At 44.3% G+C, this 14685-nt stretch overlaps 1 protein-coding gene across 3 annotated transcripts in view; it reads left to right on the top strand.

Moving 5' to 3' along the window:
- Wwox (WW domain-containing oxidoreductase) overlaps nt 1-14685 on the top strand; it is a 930922-nt gene that overhangs the window by 856915 nt on the left and 59322 nt on the right. The window lies entirely within an intron of this gene.

Genomic DNA, 14685 nt, shown 5'->3' on the forward strand with positions numbered 1-14685 from the left:
TCCTCTTCCTCCCTCTCACCTTTTCCTGTCCTCCCTTCCCACCCCTTACATTCTTAATGACTTCCAGGTGCGATTCTGCTGGCCCCAGCTCCCAAGACCCCATCCCGAGGATGCTGAGCCTGTGCCTCCACAAACACAAGACCAAAGACCGGGGTAGAGGGTGGCCTGGGGGATGCAACCCAAGCACAACATCGGGAGACAAGGAAAAAGAAAACTTTGAAGTTTTGTGGATGAAACTAGTAAATAATTCTAGATGAGGCCTGACTGGTTCCCATTCCAAGAAAGGAAAACGGTTTTATGCAAACCGTTTCTCTGGACCCAGTGGGTTCTTGCGAATACCTTTCAACCTCGTGATTGAAAGCCCAAGGCCTGTGATCCACGGCAGGGTCCACAGCCAGAAATAATTCCCCTGGAATACTGCCTGGGCCTTCAAATGGCCCTTGATTGTTTTTCTTGGATGTTCCACTTTCCAAAGGCCAGAAATTGTTTCAGGGAGCCATTAGAGTTGGGGAAGGGTTTACGTTCTAAGAGCAAGGTATTGCACTCATAGGAAAACCAGCAATTAGTCATGATCGCTTTCCCCTGGAGAGGCTGACAATGGTCAGTCTATTTCTCAGCCTCAGGGTGGGGCTTGCAGTGATTCAACAAGAAGGCCGGTCCATGCTGTGCCCAGAGCCTTCCCTTCAGCCCGAGTTCTGTTCCCCATACGACTTGGTTTTCCTTGCTCAGGTTAAGTACCACTCCACTACCCGGGAATTCTTGTCTGACACTTTTAGCATCTTTCTGTTGTAGGGGCTGTCTCCCCACCCACCTATGGTCCTGTTTGCTGTGCCCAGATTATAAAATCTGGACCCCCATAGTAGTCAGACATGGCTGAGATCAGTTTACCCCATTTATCTATCTAACAATACTATCTGTCACCTCACACTTTGAGGGGTCCTTCCCCCACAAGTCTGGTCATCACCACAGCCTTCTGTCCAGATAACTTGCTCACACATGTCTATCTAGATGTGTCTAGCTGTCTGTCATTTACCAAAGATGCGACATCACGTCTCATTTGTCTGCACTTTAGTCCCAGCAGAGACCACACGGCACACAGTGGGTACGCAGAATATGCAACGGGGAGCGAATGCTTCGTAGGTGCTGTAAGGAGTAATGTACAGGAGCCAAGAGCAGAACAGGCTGGATGCCAAAGATAATTCAAGCAGGACTGGGCTCAGGCAATCCATTCGTAGTCTTTCCCCACCTACATTCTTAACTCGCTCTAGTATTGATGACCGTGCTCTCCTGAAATATTACAGAAACTGCCCTGAACCAAGATGGATGGCCCTAACCTCAGCAGTCACACCTTGGTTCTGTCTCATCCACTAGCCTCCGTGTCCCATTCCTTCTGTCTCCGGATGGTAATAATAGTAACTCATAATAATAGTTCAAAATAATAATAATCATATCGGGGATTTATGCATCAGCGCGCCTCCCAAGAGGGCAAATAAACCATTTCGGACAAAGCAAAGCAAAGGACGGATCTTCTCGGTACCACTGCAGCTCAAGCAAAGGCAGGGCGGTTTACAGTCCAGTTCCATCCAAGGAAGGGGGACCTCGTGCCTCGTTTGCATCTGGGACTCTGGTTTAAAGTTGCTCATTGCTCTCTTAGTTTGTGCAAACTGCCGAGTGAACAACTGTGACACACGTTGCCTTCAGTTGACATGACAATTAGTGCCAGAGGAACTCTATATTCTTCAAGGGAGCCCATTGCATTGAAGCTTTGGTGGAAACTTCTGTCCGCCATTTTTTTTCCCTTTCTGGTGTCCGAACGTTCTCTCTGTTGTGTCTTTGGAAAGAAGCATGGCCACTTCTTGATTCTCTTTTCAGTTCAAGGGTCACACATGGAGGGGGAGGGGGACACATTCTGATGATCTTGTTGAATTTTTGGGTTTTATTTTGTCAGTAGATGGTGCTGGCTTTTGAGAATTGACCTTTCCCAAGGAAAGTTGGGGTCCCTGTGAGGAGGGGACAGTAAGATGAGAAAAGGTAGGACTGGCCTTAGAAGAATGTCCCTAGATAGAATAGACTGTAGGAATGCTGTTTGTAGTGATTAGTTTATATTGTCAACCTGATGTATCCCTGGAAGAGGGAACCTCAGCCGAATAATTGCCCAGATCAGATTTTCCTGCAGCCATGTCTATAGAAGACTGTCTTGATTGATGTCAGAGGGTCCAGCCCATAGTGGGCGGCACCATCCCTAGGCAGGTGTTCCCAGGCTGTTTACAAAAGCAACCTGAGAACTAGCAAGCCTATGAGCCAGATTCCTCTATAGTTTATCCTTCAGTTCCTGTTTGAATTCCTTCCTGGACTTCCTTCTGTGATGAGCTGTGATCTGGAAGAACATGCTTAAATAAACTCTTGTCTCTTCCTGGTTGGTTTCAGTTCTGCTCTTTACCACAATAATATAACAAAGCCAGGAAAGTTTTTGCTCGGTCTGGCCCACACCTAAGAGCCTCTTCATAAACTGTTTGAAAGCGAGTTGTAATTTCTCCAATAGGGACTTTTGCACGGCTGATCCGTTTAGTACCAGCATTGATTCAAACCCTGGCAGCTGACCACAGTTCCAGCCAAGCCTGGCAAAGCTCGTGGCACCATGGGGCCTGATAAAGCAGTTTTGGATTTGTGTGTTTTCTTGCAGTGCCTTGCCATCTCAGCGCTGTTGGAAATATTAACCTCTTGTCTATTCCTTTTCTTTTAAAAAGATTTCATCTGTAGCCCTAAGAAACTGACAAAGTATTCCCAGGAACGTAGAACTCAGAAATTATATCAAAAAGTAGGTTTGGGGACATGGCCCTAAAATGTACACACACTCTAGTAGATAAGCCAGGTGGCCAATAGTATCTTGAAAGTGCTGTGTTCTTTGGTCAGTGACACACAGGATGCTATTTCTTAGTATCGAATTCATTTCTACAGAGGGGTACTAATGGCAGTCCCAGCTCAACATCCCCCAGTCCAGCTTCCCCGAGACTAGCATCTATCAACCCTTATATTCTTTTCCTCTTTGGTAGTGATGAGTGCTTAGCTGGTCTTTTGTGCCCTCCAGCATGGCACCTTCTGGAATTGAGCAGACTCTTGCTCTCTGGGAAATCAGCAGAAAACAATGCCAATTCTTTATTTCTCTGGGGCTTCACACAGCTCTCTCCCCTCCGCGCCTGTACGCAGACAGCAAGTAGCCTGCAGCCCGCAGCCTGCTAGCCGCCACACTAGTGATTAAGACATACCACAGAGATCTTCAGACATAACTTAGAAGCCCTCCAGCTTCAGAGAACATCTTGTGCCTACACTTATTGTCTAGAAGATTTTAAGCTTTCAGGATGAGTGGTGTGGAGAACATGACATCGGCTTGTGTCATTAGATGGATGTCAATACTTCTGACTGAGGGGACAGGCTGCAACGCACCAGTCTGAAAATGAACAGACTCACAGTTAGAAACGCTTCTTGTTACTCAAATGGTTTCCACATATCAGGTCGCTGTGGCTTTTTTTTTTTTTTTTTCATGTCCCTACTAGGAAGGGTGCTGGGGTCCTGGGTTTGAACTGGAGCTGGTTCGACCTCCCATTTTCTACAACAGAAAATCAAAACCAAAAGAATTTTACAAAGGGAACCCATATCTTTGACCTGCTCGCATAAATCTTTGGTTCGGGAAAACAGGCACTTTCAAAGGTCTCATTTTCACCTGAAAGAAGTTTTACCCAAATCTTTTGAGCTTAAGAAGACTCTAAATTTAAAATACGCCCCCCTCCGTAAAGTTAGGGGTTAATGGAATCCCTGCTCATTCCCAGCACAAGTTAAGAAACCCCATTTGTTGTTCTACTTCTAGCCCCGCCCACAAGAGAGAAAAGCCCAGCCTGGGCTAACATGCATCACTCCTCTCTCCATGTTTCTGAAAAGCCACCCAAGGGTGCCCACCCAGGAGTTCAGCCTTTATTTTTTTTTAAACCATATATGGACACAATCCCAGCTCCTAGCTTACAGGTCAGCACCCCACACCCAAGACCTATAAAACCTTCTTGCTTTATACTGGGCATGCGACTCCTTTGACCTCTACCAGTGAAAGAGCAAGTTCTTCCAAGAGTCGCCTCTCAATAAACCTGCCTTCACACACTTGATTTGGCTTGCATTAGCATATTACATTGGAAGAGAAACCTATTAGCTAACCTTTACTACGGGACTGCTAGCTACTGATGGATTCTGGGAGGTCGTTATTTTCAGTCGTGTAACCCTTTGTTGAGCACGCCAGGCTCCAGTAGGGAAATCCAAACCCACGATGGTGGAGAAGGCCCTGGTTAAAAGTCAGTGGGTCACAAAGCCATGTAAGAAGTCATGAATGTGAGAGTTTTGTAAGGAAGAGGGGCCATTGGCAGAGGTGGGAAACAGCTAAGAAATGGAAGGGGATGACTATTCAGGGTACATTGTATACACATGCATGAACTCACCCAAACAAAATCAATGAGTGGGAAATAGTTTTTTCGTGTGCCTGTCTAGATAGAAGGACGGAAGGGTCTCAGTGGGTTGTTTTGAGTAATTGGGAAGAAGTGGCCACACGGCACTGTCCCACTTCCTGAAGATTGTCAAGGGTGGGTCACCACTCCTTCCACAAATGCATAGCGAGTCCCGGCGAGGCCAGGATCTAGACACTCTTCAGAGCTGAGAAGACGGATCAGCAGCAGCCTGGAGCGTCTCTGTGGTTCCATTTGCTGGAGGCGCAGGTGAAAGAAAGACCAGGAAACCACAGGTTTATAAAATGACTTCTAGAAAGGGGCACCAGTGCCTCAGGGCACCGACAACAGGCTGGTGAGATTAAAAAAAAAAAAAGTTGGGTGGAAACGGTTTCAGTGGTATTGTGAAGCCAGTGGTACCAGCAAAAGCCCATTGTGCCATCTCCTGTGGTCAGTGACATCATGGGTTTAGCACACAGGGCTAGTACTGTTACCAGGGAAACTGGCCCCTCCCTGGCGCTGATCAGAAAACCAGGAAGAAAGTTGTTTACTGGAAAGAATTTTCATTTTGAGTTTCAGTATAAAATCAGAGGCTCTTTTTTTTTTCTTTTTGTCTTTTTAAAAATCAGCTCATCATGAAACATTTCCCAAGTTGTTATTCATTTTTTAAAGTATACGTTGTCTTTTTGTTATGCTTACATGTGCATGCGTCTGCATGTGTGTGCGCGTGTTTACACGCGTGTGCCACTCTGTGTGTGGACGGTCAGAGGGCATTGGATCGTTTGGAGCTGGAGTTTCAGGCGGTTGTGAACCCTCCAACTTGGGTGCTGGGAACCAAACCAAGTCTTTCAAAGGACTGGCAAGTTCTCTGCCCAACTGAGCCATCACTCCAGCCCCCTGGATTATTTCTCTTGTTTTTAAGAAATGCAAGCCATTGCTTCAATCCCGGTTTTGACACTTGCTTGTGTTGGTGTCATTGTTTGGAGACAGGATTTATCCTCTCTGCAGCCCAAGCTAGATAGGAACTTACTTTGTACCCCAGGCTGTTCTTGAACTTGCTTCAATTCATAGCTCAACCCCCTGAGTGCTGGAACTATAGGTATGTGCAACCATGTTGTGCTTAGTTTTTGTTCTCTCTCTCCCTCCCCCTTCTCTCCCCCTCCTCCTTCCCCTCCCCTCTTCCCTCTCTCACTCCGTTTGATTGTGGGTATCTATGTGTATCCCTGTATCTTTGTCTTATTGTGCAGCCCAAGTTACCTCACATTTCCAATCCTCCTGCCTCAGCCTCCCGAGTGTTGGCATCGCTCCACTCCTGGCTCTTGACTGGTTATTTTTTTTCTCACATCATTTTGTAGAAACACAAAGGAGAAGGGCGACACGGATTAAAATGAGTGTTCTTATCTGACCCGCTCTTCAAAGTTAAGTGCGCTGATCCAAGTGACTGCAGATTTTATGGTTCCTCCCTAGAACAGAAGCTCCTCTCTCTATCCTCCTCATGCTCACCCATGAAGCTTTTCTGTTTTGGGGGCCATGGGAGGGGGAAACTTCCCAAATCTGTCATATATATATATATTACAAAAACCATTACCACCTAACGCATTACATGTATTTAAATTATTTGTTCTATTAAAACGTCAGCACATCTCTTGAATTTTAATCGTGCCTGAGGATCAATCACCGTAACAGCTGCAGGGAAGACTTTATGACTTACCTGAACAGCGGCCTGCTATGCGGCTTGGCTATATATGGACGCTTCCAGTTTAATACGTTTTATCGGCTGGCAAGAACCATCCAAGCAGCTTCTTTTAGAAGTTTTATTCTTGATCCCGATGAGGATTTACACAGAACCATTAGAAAAAAAAATACTTTCAATGACAATGAACAGTATGCTAATGACAGTAGAAAGAATATTAGCCTGTAAGGATCGAGCATCCTGCTGGGTAGCACACCCAGGCTTCCTGTAGAAGATGCCCTTTGACCCTCATAGCAGCTTTATTATATCAGTACGAGGCCGTCTTCACAGTACTCATGAGAAACTGGGGACAGAGGGACTCCAGTGACTAGGACCGCCTAACTAGTATTCTGGTCCCTTCTCTGCTGGTATGAGAAGCAGGCAGCCAGCCCATCATGCAATACCAACCTGTGTCCATCATGATAGGATCAACTTATTTTATTCTAACAAGATAGAATTTGCTCCCTGGTTTTTGCCATTGATCAGCATGGAGGCTAGGGCAATCTGTTGGCCCATATTATTGTTCAGTTCTTCCAGAGGGCACATAGTAGGGTGTATTAATAGCAGCTACTTGAAAAGGTCCTTTGGGGAACCCAGGCACTGTGTTAGCTGCCCTTTCTACACTGCCAGGTATTGCCCACCTACAAAAGAGACGGACATTAAAAACTCTTAGCAGCAAAGGACAGAAAGTACATAGAAAACTCTGCTGGCCCCCGGGAGCCTATGGGGGAGCCTGCTTCTTGTCTGTAGCATGTAACAAACTAAGGCTGCTGAGTTTTTCAGTGTATTTGAGTAAACAGGGAATGGTTCTTGGAGAGAAAAGAACACATCCTTTATTGTGTAAAGTTGATGTCTGTTCTAGACTTGCATGTGAGGAGGTACGCACATGCATGTCTGTGTTCAGACCCTAGTCAGATAAGTAAACGGGTGTCCTATTCAGTCACTATACCTTATTCCCTTGAAACAGTCTCCCACTGAACCTGGCAGCCAGTAAGACCCCACAGCCATCCTCCTGCCTCCACATCCTAGGCATTACTAGTGCACACCATCATGCCAACCTTTTTACATAGGTTCTGGGAGTTTGAACTGAGGTTCTTATGTTTAAACAGACATTCTCTGAGACTCCTCCACAGCTCCCTTCTCAAAAAAGTTTTTTTAAATTTAATTTATTATTGGAGATATGGCACGTGAGTCTAGGGGGTAGGGACACAGGACATGGCACTCAGGTGAGGACAAAGAATAGTTGATAGAGTCAGTTCTCCCCTTCCACTGAGATTATCAGGGATCAAATTCGTCATCAGACTTTCAGCAAATACTTTTACCTACTGAGCTCTGAACCATCTCTGTAGTCATCCTTTTTTTAAAAAAATCTGATTTATTTGTCTGTAATTGTATGGCATTCTCTAATCTCTCGCTCCATTATCTCCGTTATAATTGCAAGGTCTTTTTTTCCTGGTCTTTTTCGTTCTCCGTTGTCATCTCTGCTGGTTCCTTTCAAGATCTCTCCCTCATGTGCGTTCTCTCTCTCTCTCTCTCTCTCTCTCTTTCTCTTCTACTTCTGATCTACCTGCCCTCACCTCCTGAGTATTGGGGTTACAGACGTGTACCCTCAAGCTCTGTTTATGCAGCATTGGGGAAACCAGGACTTCATACATGTGAGGCAAGCACTCTACCAACTGAATCTTCCTAGATTCTTATAAAGACTTAATTAGACATAATTAGATTTTATATATGTCTTTGCCTATAAATGAGACTTTTTCTAGATTTTGTTGGAAATCAACATCTACTGTGGGTTGGAACTTGCTGAAGGGATATTAATACATTATTTACTAGAATAAATTAAATTTTCATGTCATTTCTTTATTTACTTATTGTTTTTATCCCCCAGCAGTGTAATTTATGACAGCAGCAAATTAAAGACAACTTTATGGCTCTATCAGCAAACCAAAAGGACATTCACCCCAATTTAGCAGTCACTGTACACACAAGCCACCACCCAGCAACTCAACACAGCGGAAAGAGTAGGAAGATCTTCCAATGCCGGCAGTATCCAGAGCGCTATCCACTGCACCATCCCATCCTCTGGCTTCTTCCGAGGTGAAGAAGAATGTTAGCTTAAAGGGGCCTGCTCCAGTATATCCCAAACAGGAAGGTGGTGCAAAGCCTCCCATTTGAATCAGAAACTAGGCATGAATATTTACTGTAATCATCAGTACACAGGTTAGAAATTCTACCAAATATAATTTAGAGTAAAAATGAAAATGACAAGCAACGGGAAACCCAAAATGATCCTCATTTAAAAATTATGTGTTTACAATTCTAGAGGAGCTAAGAAGCTAAGATATTCTGGTAAAAGTCACTAGCAATAATGTAATGTGGAAAGTTGGCTGGATGTAAAGTAAATACACACAACTTAAGGGATTTTTTCCATATTGTTTGTCACAGCTAATGAAAAATAGGAATAGGGAAAATTCCAGATTATGAATAAAGCCATAAATTATTTAAGCATAATACCATAAGTGTAACTGAATAACTGAACAATGACAGAGTTTATTCTGTTTATTTAAAGGGATTTACAATATAATGCACATCTACAATAGTATGGTGAAATTTCTAACACAAGATATCTGCTTCAACAAGGGATACTCGGCAAATGTTAAACTTAGAGGAATATTTTCCCACCCCTAATTTTGTTTTCAAAATAAACACTTATTGAACTTGGAATTTGCGGGCCTATATAAAAACAGAGTGTGTTTTTTCATGATGTATTTCTGGTAACATATTTTCAAGGAGATCTCTAATGGGAAGCAGGTCTACAGTTTAGTCAGACAGGTTCTTGAGGTATTCAGAGAGGACAGGGGAGAAATCTGTGGTAGATGTGTATTTGTCTGTCTGTCTGTCTGTCTGTAATTAGTTCAGTGTAACTCATCAAATGTGCAGCCTTCTCGAACCACAGCAGTGTAGAACCCCAAGGATCCCTGTGTGTTGGTTATTTTTCTCCTTCCTGTGATAAGACACTCAACAGTGGCAACCTAGCAGAAGGATTTATTTTGGCTCACTGTTTGAGAGAGTGCAGTCCCTTCTAGTGGGAAAGGCATGGTAGAACCTATGGATGTTCACGGCTGTGGCAGTGGGAGCAGATGGCTGTTGGATTATATCTTGATAGACGAAAATGATGAGAAGTTGGAATATAGCTCATCAGACCTGACACCAGGAACCTGCTTCCTTCAAATAGGAAGGGATCTGTCTAAGGGGTCTACCACCTCTCCAAACAGCGCTACTGGCTGGGGACCAAGTCCTCAAACACCTGAGTCTATGGGGAACATGTTTACATCCAAACTGCTATACCTTGCATTGCCTCTCAACCATCTGCCTCTTTTTTATGTCTCTGTTTATCTCTCGCCCTCGCCAACTCCTGAACTATTTTCTATGTTGAGAGCATAATGATCTTATAAATGTTATACAGAAAGAATCAGACAATAGCTCATGTTTGAGACTGGCTTTTATTCTTTCTTCTGAGAAAATGCTCGTGTAGGAAGAACTTTACCGACTGAGCTATCTCCCTGGCCCAGGCCTCTCTATTGCAACCAAGAACATTTATTCTATTCAGTGGACTCCTTGGAAATTCATCCAAATCGTTGCGTGTGACGGTGACCCTAGTCTTACTCAGCATTATTCCCTGGTGTGTTTGGTATGGGCCCATAGTTTGTTTAAATTCACTCTCCTTAAAAGGAACTTCATAGGACTTCAGGGTGCCTGTAGAGAAGGAAGGTGTTTTAAACCCCTGTGTACAAGGTTTTGCATGAGCGACATGGTGTATGTGTGCTTCTATATTGTTAGATTTCTTTTGCGTCTGTCTTTTGGGATAGCTCACCAGCACTTATTCCATAATCTGTCATCTCAAGACAATACCTAAGGAGAGGATAATACTTCGTAAATATATCTTGTGTGAGCTCTAGTTTTGTGGTTTAAAAGATGTCAGAGGAGAGCATCTCTCTTTTTCTTGTGCCCGGGTCTCAATTGAATCCTCATGAGCGACCAGGAAACTCAGCTTGAGTTACATAAAGCACAATGAGCCTTTCGATTCATGCCTCATAATTCATCTGCCTACCAATATTTTGGGTTCTACTCTCTCCCCTGGCATTCAGCCGCAGATTGCATTTAGGCCCACGGCCAGTGGGTTAGAGTAGAAGGCCGACTCTGGGGGCCAGTGCTCACTTTGCTTAGCATGGTTATACAGTTCTGTTGACATGGACATTCCATCTGCACTCAACCAGCTATCTTGTGTTGTGGATTACACAGGGGCTCGGATGTGAGGGTTTAGACCCATCTACATACCCATCTTTCTACACTGTTGGAAAGGGGGACTGCACAGGGCGATGGCAAGTAACTGTTATCTGGGTTCAAACATGGGTTTAAGTTTGTTTTGAGAACTAACGAGGATGTATATCCTTGACTGAGGACTCCTCTGGTCCAGCACAAGACTCACACAGAGTCTGAGGACAACCTTGGGTATTGCCCTTGGGTAGCTTGGTTTTTCAGCTTGTTTTTTTGAGGGGTTGTTTTTGTTTGTTTGTTTGTTTTTGTGTGTTTGCATGTTTGGTTTTGGCTTTGAAGCTTTTTGTTTCTTTTGTCTTAAAGACAGGGTCTCTCATTGATTGGCCTAGGGACTGCTGCTTAGGCCAGCGAGCCCAGGAATCTGCTCGTCTCTGTCTTGCCAGTGCAGGGGTTCCATGTACCGACCACCCTGTCCAGGTTTTGTTTGTCTTTTGAATGCTAAGAATTGAACTCGGGTGCTTGTGCTTGTGTAGGGAGGATTTATTGACCGAGCTAAGTCCCCAGCCCAGGCCTCTCTTTTTATTGTGACCAAGAACATTCATAGGTGTGATCCACTAGTGATACCCTGCTTCACCAAGGTTAGCTCTGGTCAGTCTGTAGCTGAAAGTTCACACCCCAGACTTCCGTTATGAGCAGTCACTGCGCTGTCAAAGAGCAGCTTAGCTGTCTACCAAACCTTTCCTTCCAGTTGAGAAAACTTATGTATGACATGCTGCTTTCTCTATGGTTCAGGCATCGGTAACTTAGAAATGAAGCCCTATGAATAATTGAGCATTATATAATATAGACTAGGAAAACTTAAGATTCTATAGATCTTAGACAGGTTGAATAAACATGTGACATTATCCATGTAGAAGGTGCTAAATAGCGGTAGGAGTCTGTTCCCTGTACAGAGAAGACGAGGTACCAGAGACTGTGTCTGTTCTTCATGTATAAAAGGAACTCATTGTTAACTTCTAGCCAGATGTTGCAATGTGGAAATTCAATCCAAGTCTTAAAAAAAAAAAAAACCCTCCAATTTCCCTAGAGAAACTAGATATTTGTGTCTATTTAAAATAGAAAACCTTCCTATTTTAAAATGTTGGTAGTGGATCCATTAGATAAACCAGTTTGAATGGAGCCACATTCAGTGCAGTCAACAGGTGGATTGAGCCCGTTGGCCGCCATCTTGCCAGAGTCTTTAAACCCTGATTTTAATCAGCCCTTTTTGGTTCTCCGTGATTTGAGGCTTTTACCAACATTCCACAGTAGTCACCCTCTTCCCCTGCCCCATTCAAAAGTCAGTTATTTTATCAAAAAGTCAATTCTATCATCTTAACTATAAATCTCTCATTTTCATATCAAGCAAGAAATAACTTATTTTTCTCTAGAAAAAAAAATGTAGCGTCCTCTCCTTCTGTATGCTGTGGAATTAACTATAGAAGTCTTGTTACCTCCTATATACAGTAATGTGAGCCAATCATTCAGAATCTAGAACATTCTATTCTGCAGTTATTAACATGGCTTTGATATTTCCACCAAGCGAAGACTGCCACTTGCCACCAGTGCCCAAAAGTGACTGACACCATAAGTCAGGAAGCTATGTTGATGTCTCCTTGACATGATGAGTAAACCCACCCTCTCTTTGGTCACAGGGAGACCCTCCATGGCACTGGGAGAAGGTAGGGGCAGTTATGGCGTGAAGGCAACATGTCAGTACCACACTTATCTGGTCAGTAGTTGAACTTGATACCACTTGTTTGATGTTTGTCATTTGACCAGGCTTGCTCGAGGACCATACTATTACTGGGTTTGTTGTTGTGTTTTGTTTTTAATTTTATTTTTCTTGGATATTTTATGTATTTACATTTCAGATGTTATCCTTTTCCCTCCCTCTCCCATACTCCCTTTTCCCTCTCCCTGTTTCTGTGAGGATGATCCCACTTCTACCCACCCACTCCAACCTCAACACCCTGGCATTACCCTACATTAGGAAAAAGAGCCTTCGCAGGACCAAGAGCTTTTCCTCTTATTGTATTGAGATTTAAAAACAGAAGACCTAACTCATGAGCTGCAAGCCTTTCTCCTTGAATTAACACAGAACCTGGTAGCCAAAGAACTGGGTTACAGCCAAGAAAGAATTGTTCTCAGTAGACTCAGGCGTGGGGGTCCACTGGTCTTGCAGTTACCCCGCCAGTATCTCTAACAGCCAGAGCCACCTAAAAGGGAGTCCTGACCCTGCAGTTCTTATACCTGGAAGGTTACCCCATCGATGCTGAAGGTTTACCTCTAATGTGATTGTTGTTATTTTCTCTGTGACTGTCAGGACACCTTTGTCTTTTCTTGTTGTTTTAACCATGAACTGTCTTATCCACAGAACTGTGAATTTCTAGGTTCTGAGTCTTATAAAGCTGGCAAAGAACCCTTGTTGTGAGGCTGAAAATAGATTTTTTGATGTTGTTCAATATTAATCATAATTGGGGGACACATATTACATTACCTCTTCTTTGGTCCCCTCCAACATCATTATGGACTTTATCTGCCATTTCTTCCCGTGGAATGAAAGACAGTTCCCAATTTCATTTTTCTCAGCACCACCTTGGAAGTTCTGTTCTCTCCCCGACAGTGTGTAAAGCCGGAGGCCTGGAGAAGGAGCAGGATTTGCTGACCTTTGCTGACAGAAAGGGTGATGGATGGGATGAAACAGAGCATAGGCCAGCTGGGCCGAGTATAGGCTAAGCATCCTCCTGCTACTGAATCAAAAATGAAAGAAGGCTCTGAGGCAGAGCCAAGAGGCAGAGAGTCAAGCTTTTACAAAACAACCACCCGGCCATGCTGAAAGAGGGCTGTGGATAGCCAGCTCATGACATGTGGACTGCAGGAAACCAATACAGAGGTCAGCTTACTTATGGTACCTTGCTTATATCAGGGGGCAGCACTTGGTGGAGACTGAGCAGTCTGAGAGGGTCCATTTCAGGAGAGATAGGACTCTGAGCCCCACAGGAAAGAGCTAAGAGAGAAGTGAGCTCTGGACTTAGAACATGGTAGAGAGAGAAAAGACTACTATGGCCTGAAGTGTCCCCTGGAGCTTGTTAGAGTGAGAGACACCGAACAGGAGAGATGCGGGCTATCTGGCTGTGTCCTGGAATGGGAGCTATAGGACAGAATGAATGAGTGTGAAACTTGTGAAGCCCACCAGAGAACACCTAGATTCCACTGGGCATGAGTTCTGCTGTCTTCCATTTTCTCTTCTCATAGTCCTGGCTGGTGGACCTATGGTACTCATTATGAGAGGAGGCAACTGAGGCACAGAGATATCCAAAGGCTATCTGAGCCCTGCCAGCCCTAGGATGTGAACTTAGCCCCATCAGGTTTTCTGTTTGGGGCTTCTTTTTTTTTCTTTTTCTCTGGAGCTGGGGACCGAACCCAGGGCCTTGTGCTTGCTAGGCAAGCGCTCTACCACTGAGATAAATCCCCAACCCTCTGTTTGGGGCTTCTTAAGCCCTGACCAAACTTTCTGAAGTGTCTGGAGATATGTCAGCCATCCCATGAAGACTTGTGGTGAGAAGAAACCTCAGAAGAGCCCTCCTTTGAATGGGATTTTTACTCAGGGGCATCCAAGGATGTCCTCAAGCCACTATCAGTATTAAAGGATCCCCCAGTCAGAAGGATATCGACTATCATGTCCATAGTCAGAGAGTAGCCGACCACAGTGCATTTCTGTCCATTTGGGTTAACAATACCAACATATATTCCGGGTGTCTTAGTTTTAGGTTTCATTGATGTGAAGAGACACCATGGTCAAGGCAACTCTTATAAAGGAAAACATTTAATTGGGACTGGCTTACAGGTTCAGTCCATTATCATCATGGTGGGGAGCATGGCAGCATGACCCCAGACATGGTACTAGAGAAAGAACTGAGAGTTCTACATCTTGATCTGAAAGCAACCAGAAGGAGACTCTGCCACACTGGGTGGAGCTTGAGCACAAGAGACTTCGAAACCCCCCTAAAAAATGATGCACTTCCTCCAATAAGGCCACACCTACTTCAACAATGCCACACCTCTTAATAGTGCCACTTCCTATGGGCCAAGCATATTGATTACCCATGTCTCAATGCTATCATATTAATCATCATCTAAGGATCACAG

Source organism: Rattus norvegicus, chromosome 19 (genome assembly GCF_036323735.1).
Source record: "Rattus norvegicus strain BN/NHsdMcwi chromosome 19, GRCr8, whole genome shotgun sequence".
Taxonomy (NCBI): domain Eukaryota; kingdom Metazoa; phylum Chordata; class Mammalia; order Rodentia; family Muridae; genus Rattus; species Rattus norvegicus.